The sequence below is a fragment of the Elephantulus edwardii genome, unplaced genomic scaffold (genome assembly GCF_000299155.1).
Source record: "Elephantulus edwardii isolate Elephantulus edwardi_28Jun2011 unplaced genomic scaffold, EleEdw1.0 scaffold00146, whole genome shotgun sequence".
Taxonomy (NCBI): Eukaryota; Metazoa; Chordata; class Mammalia; order Macroscelidea; family Macroscelididae; genus Elephantulus; species Elephantulus edwardii.
In genome coordinates, this window is record NW_006399896.1 from 46,341 (window position 1) to 56,299 (window position 9,959).

The window sequence follows — 9,959 nt, forward strand, 5'->3', positions numbered from 1 at the left end:
GAGCTCTGGAGTTTCTGAGGCAAGCCTAGCACTGAATGTCCCATCTTTCCGTGGATGCCTAATTGTTAACAAAGTTGGTGGAATTCTGGAAGAATGGGTGTTATCTAATTAGAAAGGGTAGGAAGTAGTCTCAGATCCTGCCATGTGTGAAGCTGTGGTGCTCCTAAGCTGAGTCGGGGGAGGGGAGGCTAAAGGTAAACCTTAACTCCATCTTAGTGCAGAGCTCTGAGGTTTCAAAATCAAAGATAAGAACAGAATATATTTTCAGCCGAAACCATATGAACAAGAAGACAATGGGTGGCATACACAGAAGATTGAAAGAAAACAATTTCTAATCAAAGGTCCAGTACCCAGCAAAGTTATTCATCAACTATGAAGGAAAAATTATATCATTTGCAGATAAGCAGGAACTTAAAGAATTTGTGAAAACAAAACAACTCTACAAGAAATTCTAAGGGAACTTCTTCACACAAAGGCATCAAAAGAAAGTGGCTAGACTAATGATGAGAAACAACAAAAAGAAATATAGAAAAATGGCAGCAATATAACCTGGCCTATCTTTTAATGTGATTGGTCTAAATGCACCAATCAAGAGGGGGAAACTAGTAGAATGGATAAAGAAACAAAGCCCGTCAACATATCATCTAAAAGAGACATATTTAACAAGGAAAAAGATTTTAGAAAAAAATCAAAGGGTAGGAAAAACTATACCAAGCAAATTATTGTTACTAGGTGCTGTTGAGTTTAGTATGACCCATAGTAACAATATGAACAGATATCCTGTACCATCCTCCCATTTTCTGAAACATTAGAGCCACTGCAGTAGTCATCATGTCAATCCACCTGGCTGAAGGTCTTCCTCTCCTTCACCAACCCTCTTCATTTCTGATCAGGATGTCCCTCTCCAAGGAATAGCTTCTCCTGGCAACATGCCCAAAGTAAGTGAGGTGAAGCTTTATCATCTTTGCCTCCAAAGAACACTCTGGCTGCACTTTCTCCAAGATGTATTTGTTTGTTCTTTTGGCAGTCCATGGATGTTCAGTACTCTGAACCCCTACAGATAGTACTCTGAAAACCTTATGAAGAGTAGAGGAGTGTGTATATTTATATCAAGTAAATGGCATCTTAATGGAAAACAAAAAGCAACAAAACAAAATACATCAGAAAAGGAGAAGGTGCAACTTTCTTTAAAAAGAAGAATAGAACAGGTAATATTAATCTCTAATAAAATAGACTCAGGTTGAAAACCACCATAAAACAAAGAAGCACACTATATAATGATTAAAGGCATAATAGATCAAAAAGACATAACCTTGATCAATAACTACACACTAAATGGTATACCTGAAAAATACATTAAGTAATGGTCACAGTATTGAGTAACAAAATAGACAGCCACACAATAGTGGTAGAAGACTTTAACACACCACTCTCAACAAAAAATAGGACAACTCAAACTTAATAAAAAATGCAAAATATCTAAACTATGCAATCAGCCAACTCTAACTTGTGCATATATTCAGGGTTCTGCACCCATCTAAAAGTCAATTTACTTTCTTCTCAAAGGCACATGATACATTCTCCAAAATTGAGGCTATATTAGGACACAAAGCAAGCCTCAAGAAATTAAAAAAACAAACATTGAAATAAATAATACAAAGCTATCTCAGACCACCATAGAGTGAGAATCAAACCATAGCTGACCCACCATCAGATTTTCAGAGGCAGTTAATCACACAGGAGGAGATTGCCCATCCTTCTCCTGTGGAGCAGCTATTGGCCTCGAACTGCATGCATTTGGAATTGCAGCACAGTTTCTTGCCACCAGTGTCATTAAACCAGAAATGAGAGACGGGCCGGGAAGAGACCCAGGAAGAGCACCCTGAAACCCACAGCATCCCTTTTCAGCAGGAAGTAGCTAAGAGAATAAGCCATCCCCTTTTCCTTATGAATTAGGGTGAAGTCTCTCTCAGGGAGGAGTGATAGGGAATGGCAAGGGACACACTGACAAAGGAGATTAATCAGAACTGGCTTTGACAAGCACTGTGGCAATTGGACAATATGGGGGGAGAAGAAGAACGAACTGGGAAGGAGGGTGGAGAAAATAGTGCAACAATGAATGAATGAAAACCCAAAATCTCTGTAAATGTTCATTAAAACTAATAAAATTTAATAAAAAAAATAAACCAGAAATGAATGACAAAAGGGTAAAGCATATGAAACAACCAAGGTGGAGGCCAAATAACACCCAACTAGAACAAGATTAGGTTTTAGAAGAAATAAAAAATGAAACAAAAAAAGTCCTCAACACAAATGAAAATACAATATACCAAAACCATGGGATAGAGCTAAGATCGTCCTCAGGGGGCAATTAATAGCAATAGGCAAACACATAAAAAAAGAAGAAAGAAACAAAATTAATGGCCTAACTTCACACCTCCATCAAATAGAAAAAGAATAACAATCCAACCTCACAGCTTCTAGAATAAAGGAAATTATAAGGACAAGAGCCCAAATCAATGAGCTAGAAAACAGAAACCACCACCAAGACCAGGAGCTGGTTCTTTGAAGGCATAGCCCTAATATCAAACCAGACAAAGATAATACCAAAAAAAGAAAGCAATAGAGCAAATCTCTCACGAATATATATGCAAAAATCCTTAACAAATTCCTGGCAATAAAATCCAACAGCACAACAAAAAAAAAATCGTTTATCATGACCAAGTGGTATTCATAACAGCTGTACAAGGATGGTTCAACATAAGAAAACAATCAATCTAATTAATTGTGTTGGAGGTGTTGTTGTTGTTGTTGTTACGTGCCGTGGAGTCACTTGTGACTCATAGTGACCCTATGTACAATAATACTGAAACCAGCTCTATCCTGTGCCAAGTTGATTGCCTCTGATACACCCATCCCCATTACCCCAGTCACTGAATCAATGCATCATCTCATTGAGGTTCTCACTCTTTTTTTTTGTTTGTTTTAATGAAAGTTTACAGAGACTTTGGATTTCCATTCACTCATTGTTGCACTTTTCTCCCTGCCCACCCCCCCCCACTCTTCTTTTTGAAAAGAAAAATTTTTAGTTGTTATGCAATCCCTCACACCAAGTCCACACCACTATGCTGCCTTCATTCTGGACTCCCGCCATGGCAACAATATCTAACCATATATCCCTTCTAAACAATTCTCGCCCTCATCTGTTTCAATGCAGTATACATTACTGAACCCATCATTCTCAGTCTCTGCCCAATGTCAGTCCTTTTTCATTACAGTAGCATTATGCAGTATTTGTATTTTTGTGACTGAGATATTTCACTCAGCATAATTTCTATTTCTATTTGCAAATTTTTGACAAAGCACCATAGTACCTTCCATAGTGGTTGCACCATTTTACATTCCCACCAACAGTGAGTAAAGGTTCCAGTTTCTCCACAACCTCACCAGCATTTGATGTTTGCTGTTCTGTTGAATTTCACTATACTTACTGGGGTAAGATGATATCTCATAGTTGTTTTGATTTGCATCTCTCTTAGAGCTAGGGATTTTGAACATTTCTTCATGTTTTTCTTGGCCATCTGAATGTCTTCTTTGGTGAAGTGACTATTCATATCTTGTGCCCATTTTTCAATTGGGTTGTTTACCTTTATCATATTGTGTTGTCCTTCCACCCTTCCAAGCATGATGTCCCTCTCCAAAGTCCCTACTTGTGACATGCCCAAAGTGTGTCAGACGAAGCCTCAGAATCACTATGAGCCACTATGAGTCAAGAATGATTTGATGACACATAATAACAACAACCAAGTATCTACAAAAGAAAGACTGACAACCCAAAGACAAAATGGGCAAAAGACCTGATAAGACTTTTCAGAGAGGGAGATATTTAGATGGCTAACAGACACATGAAGAAATGCTCAAAATAACTGACAATCAGAAAGATGCAAATCAAAACCACAATGAGACACTATCTCACCTCAGCAGCTGTAGCAAAGTTTAACAAGGCAACAAGCAATAATTGTTGGAAGGGCTGTGGAGAGATTGGAGTTCTCATGCACTGCGAGGGGTATTATAAAATGGTGTAATCATTCTGGAAGGCAGTTTGGCATTTCCTCCAAAAACTGAACATAGATATCCCATGTGACCCAGCTATTGCACTGTGAAGAATATACCTCAAGAAATTTAGAACTAATACATTATGTTGCATGAACTAACTCAGTCTCATTGGGACAAATACCATATAGGACCATTTTTTGTAAAATTAGAAGGATCACTAGAAAGATGTGCATAAATTTCTGAAAGGGAAAAGAGGGAAGAGAATGGATAAAAGGGAAGCATGGGAATCACTAAGATTAGAGAATTGATAGGTGGAAGGGGAATGAAGGAGTAGGAATGATTTGTTTGGGACCTGAAGAGATGTTGTAATAGTAGTCACAGACCAATGGTGCTTGATTGTGTAAAAATACAATGTGTGAAAATAGCAAGGGCCAGGTGGGGACAGCCATCTCTGACCTTTACCAATTTCACAAAGGAGAACTAGCCCCACTGACAGCATCAATAACACAAAACCAGTTCTTAGGAGGCCAAACATGTCTTGCATGCTCCCAAACCGCTTTCTACTCATCTCAACATCAATCTTACTGCTTTGCTGGGTCCAAAATTCAATGTGATCTCTCACAGATCACAGAGAACTATATGGGGGAGGTCAAAAGTTTATAACCCAGGCTTCCGTCTTTACTTGTCTGCAGGATGGCTGGTCCGGGCCCAGGCCCTCTTCCAGCGACACCAGGGCCTTGACGTAGACGCTGGGCAGCCCCCGCCACTGCACCGGGCCTGTGCCCGCCACGATGCCCCTGCCCTCCGCCTGCTACTTCGCCTGGGGGCAGACCCTGCCCACCAGGACCGGCATGGGGACACAGCTCTGCACGCTGCTGCCCGCCAGGGCCCGGAGGCCTACACAGACTTCTTTTTACCACTGCTAAGCCGCTGTCCCTCTGCAATGGGAATAAAGAATAAGGATGGAGAGACCCCTGGGCAGATTCTTGGCTGGGGACCCCCCTGGGACTCTGCTGAAGAAGATGAAGATGAGGCTTCCAAGGAGCGGGAATGGAGACAGAAACTGCAGGGAGAGCTGGAGGATGAGTGGCAAGAGGTCATTGGGAGGTTTGAAGATGATGAATCCCAAGAGACCCAAGAACCTGAATCCTTCTCAGCCTGGTCTGACCGCCTGTCCCGGGAACATGCCCAGAAATGCCGCCAGCAGCAGCGGGAAGCAGAGGGAGTGTTCAGACCCCAGCCAGCTGAGGGCTCCAGCCACAGTTGGCGACAGCAGGAAGAGGAGCAGCGGCTCTTCGAGAGCGTGCCCAGGCCAAGGAGAAGCAACTGCGTGAGAGCCAAGCCAGAAGGGCCCAGGAGGCTCGTGGGGACCAAGGGCTAGAAGCAGCCAGGGCAGGGCCCAGAGCAGAGCACACAAGAGGGTCAGGGAGGGGCAGCCTCTGGAATTTCAGTGATGTGCCTGGCCTTGCCCTGGGGGAGGAGACCCAGAGGCTATGGCTGCAGCCTTAGTGGCTAGGGGATCCCCCCCTTGGAGGAACAGGGAGCTCTGAGGAGGTACTTGAGGGTCCAGCAGGTCCGTTGGCACCCTGACCACTTCCTGCAGCGATTCCGGAGTCAGACTGAGACCTGGGAGCTGGGCCGTGTGATGGGAGCCGTAACAGCCCTTTCTCAGGCCCTGAATCGTCATGCTGAGGCCCTAAAGTGACACCATGGACAGCCCAAGAAACTGAAAGTGGAAGCCTTAGGGGTGGGGGAGAAGATAAGGTCTGGGATAGGCTTGACAACAATGAGGCAGATACTACACAGCAGAATATGAGGAGGAAGTGAAGGGAGCACAGGTGAAGGGGATGCGGGCCACCATCATTGCTCCTTGGCTCTATCATTTCCTAATAAGACCTACTTCCACATCTCAAAAAAAAAAAGTTTATAACCCAGGTTTGTTAGCAGAATATAGTCAAACGGTTTCAGAAATGTGCTCACTTGTACCTCAGCCTTCTGGCTTTAGGCCCGTATTAACTAAGTTCTGAGTCCTGTGAATTATGCCACTCCCTCTAGCCCCAGTTCTCCAACACACTTTGGCAAAGGCTCTGTTCCAATGGTGTAACATTCCCAAGGTCCCATCTCATGTCAGGTCTCTGGTTCAGCCATGTCTACTGCTGCCATAGGCATAGCTGGAGCAAAAATGTCTAGTCCTGAAGAGCATCCTACATTCTCTTTCTTCTTCTTTTTTCACCAGGCAGGTATAGTCTAAAGTCTTTTGTGCTAGATTGCTCAATTTAATAGCAAGACTAGCCATTTTCCTGTGGAGTGGTAAATAGTCAGTCAATCACCTACTGGATAGCTAGCATGACCTATTCACATATTCCCATCCATCTACATGGCAAAGTCAAACCAAAGTCAAGTCATATTGAAAGATAAACTGAACACAGTGTTTAGGAATTGTTCTATGAAACATGGTGTGGATGAAATATTGTGTAGAACACAATGAATGAAAATGCAAGGTAAATGAACTACTGCAAGAAAACAAAAAGGAGGGAGGAGGGTGCAGTGGGAATGAGGGGGGGAAAAAGATGATCACTGGGATGGTGGAGATTGGCGAGGGTAAAAAGTGGATAGGATGAGTGGGGTCTTGGGTGGGCAATGTGATAAAATACATAGACTGTTGTTGTTATGTGTCATTGAGCATCTACAATTCACAGTTACCCTATGTACAACAGCTCTGAAGCCTGCCCTTTCCTGACTCAGTCTTACCGACTCTGAGACATCTACCCCCATTGCCCCAGTTACTGTATCAATCCATCTCATCCAGCATCTTCCTCTCCTGTGTTGTCCATCTACCCTTCCAAGCATGATGACTTTCTCCAAGGACTGATCCCTCCTGGCCATGTGTCCAAAGTATGTAAAAGGGAGCCTCAAAATCCTTGCCTCCAGAGAGTAACTTGGTTTCACCTTCTCAAGGACCTGTTTGTTGTCTTGTCATTTCATGATATGTTCAAGACTTTTCTCCGGCACCACAATTCAAAGGCATCAATTCTTTTGTTATCTTTATTCATTGTCCAGATCTCTGATGAATGGCAAGTAACTGTGAAGACCATGGCCTAGATCAGGCACACCTTAGTCTCTAGACTGACATCTTTGCTTCTCTGTACTCTAGCAAGGTCCCTGACAGCAGACTTTCCTAATCCAAGTTGTCTTTTGATTTCCTGGCTACTGGTTCCAAAAGTTGTTAACAATCTCAATCTCTTCTCCAACTATCATTGTACTGCCAATTGGCCTAGTGGTGAGACTCATTGTTTTCTTTATGCTAAACTTCAATCTATATTGAAGACTGCATTTCTTGACTTTCTGGATGCTTCATGTGTTCCTCAGTTTCAGTGAGCAAGCTGTATCATCCATATAACATAAGTTGTTGAAGAGTCTTCCTCCAACTCTGATGCCACATTCCTCCTCACAGAGACCAGCCTCCTGAATGATCTGTTCCTCATATAGACTGAAAAAGTATGGAGATAGAACTCATCCCTGGCAAACTTATTTCCTGATTTTGAACCATGCAGTGTTTCCTTGCTCTGTTCTGACAACTGCCTCCTAGTCCAAGTATAGGTTTCACATGAACACCATCAGGCATTCTGGGATCACAAGTCTTCTCAAGGTTAGCCACAATTTGTTGTGATCTACACAGTAAAATGCCTTTTCTACTTTCAACCAATATTCATTTGACATTGACAATGATGTCCCTAATGTCATGGCCTTTCCTAAACTCAGCCTAAACTTCAGGTAGTTCTCTGAGGATGAACTATTTCAGTCATTTATGGATAATGTTCAGCAAGGTTTTGCTTGCATGTGAGATTAGTGAAATTGTTTGATAATTTCCACACTCTGTCAGGTCATCCTTTTTTGGAATGGAAGTAATATGGACCTCTTCCAGTCATCTGGTCAGGTAGCTGCCCTTCAGATTTCTTGGCACAACTTGGTGAGCACATCCAGGGAAACATCTGTTTGCTGAAATATATCAACTGGAGCCTTGTTTTTGCCAATTCCTTCAGAGCAGCTTGACCTTTCTCCTTCACCATCATTGCCTCTTTGTTGTATGTGGTTTCATGAAATTCTTCTTTGTCAGCCAACTCTTCTTGATACAGATAAAGACTTGATGCTTTTGAGCTGTGGTGCTGGGGAAGAGTATTGAGTATACCATGGACTGCCAGGAGAACAAACAGGTTTGCCCTGGAGAGAGTGAAACCAGGCTGTTCCTTGAAGGCAAAGATTCTGAAGCTTTGTCTGACATACTTCTGATGTGTTGCAAGGAGGATCAGTCCTTGGAAAGGGACATCATGCTTGGAAGGATGGAGAGATAGCACAAGAGAGGAAGATCCTGATGAGATGGATTGACTCGGTGACTGGGGCAATGAGTGTAGGTGTGTCAGAGACAATAAGGTTGGCTCATAATAGAGCAGGTTTCAGGACTATTGTACATAGGGTTGCTATGAGTCAGAGTTGACTCGATGGCGCATCACAACAACATCTATGTGTATTCTTTCCATCTTTTTATGAAGCATCTTGGATCATTCAATATTCTGCCCATAGCATCTTGAAAGCTTACAACTCAAGGCTTGAATTTGTTCTTCAATTCCTTCAGTTTAAGAAACGCCAAGTGAGTTTGTCCCTTTTGATTCTCTGACTCTAGCTCTTCGCACATCTCATTATAATACTTTGCTTTGTCTTCCCGGGCTGTGCTTTGAAATCTTCTGTTAGCTCCTTAGCTTCTTGATTTCTTTCCTTTGCTTTGGCTTCTCAGCACTCTGATGCAATATTCAGAGTCTCTGCTGACACCCATCTTGGGCTTTTCTTCCTCCTCTGTCTTTGTAATGACCTTTTGCATTCATCATACATGATAGATTTTATAAGGATGGCAAATCAGCAATTGGCTGTCTATTAGGGCATGAGCCATGTAACATCTAATCATATATATCTTTGTATATTACATGTAATGTCTAATCCTATATATCTTTCAGATAGTTCTTCCCCCAATCTGTTTTAATGCAGTGTTCATTATCTAGCCACTCTTTTCCCATTCTTCCCTCAATACCTTTGTGTCTGTCCTATTTTATAACAGCATTGTTATGCAGTATTTTTCCTTTTGTGATTGAGATAGTCCACACAACATAATGTCCTACAGGCTCACTTACATTGTGTAATGTTTTAAGAGTTGAATGTTTTTCAACACTGTGTAATATTTCATTGTGTGAATGTACTATAGGTTTCCTTATTCGTTCATTTGCTGATAGAAAGGGTGCTCTTTAGGGGTAGGAGTGGTAAAACTTCATTCCACATATTTTGGGAATATTTTGAGGAGAAGCAAGTCCTTAGAAAAGAACATTATGATGGGTAAGGTGAAGAGTCTGAGAAAAGGAGGAACACCTTCAACAAGATGAATTAACATAGTGACTGTAGCAATGAGCTAGAACAGACCATGTTGTTATTGTTGATATGTGCCGTCGAGTCGCTTGCGACTCATAGCGACCCTATGTACAACAGCCCTAAACACTGCTCTGTCCTGTACCAATCGCACTGTCTCTGACACACCCATCCCAATCACCCCAGTCACCGAATCAATCCACTTCATAGAGGGTGCACCGATTGTAAAAACAGAGCAGGATAGGGCAAGGTTCAGATCTGTTGATCATCAATTCTTTCATTCACAGAGGTGCTATGAATCTTAATTTACTTGATTGCACCTAACAAAAAAAAACTTCCTTTCAGAAGTAAATAATCAGACCTTTTTTTCAGAAACACTCATGGGTATATTGAAATCTCTCAATCATTCTATTAGTAGTCAGCTAATTACCCATGTCCTCCCTCCAGTATTCAGCACAGAATTTATCTCATAGGAGCTGCTCAATAAATAT

At 42.1% G+C, this 9,959-nt stretch overlaps 1 pseudogene; it reads left to right on the forward strand.

Annotated features, from left to right (window-relative positions):
- The first annotated feature begins 4,680 nt into the window (after window positions 1-4,680).
- Window positions 4,681-5,761, forward strand: LOC102868974 (annotated as a pseudogene).
- The last annotated feature ends 4,198 nt before the right edge of the window (window positions 5,762-9,959 follow it).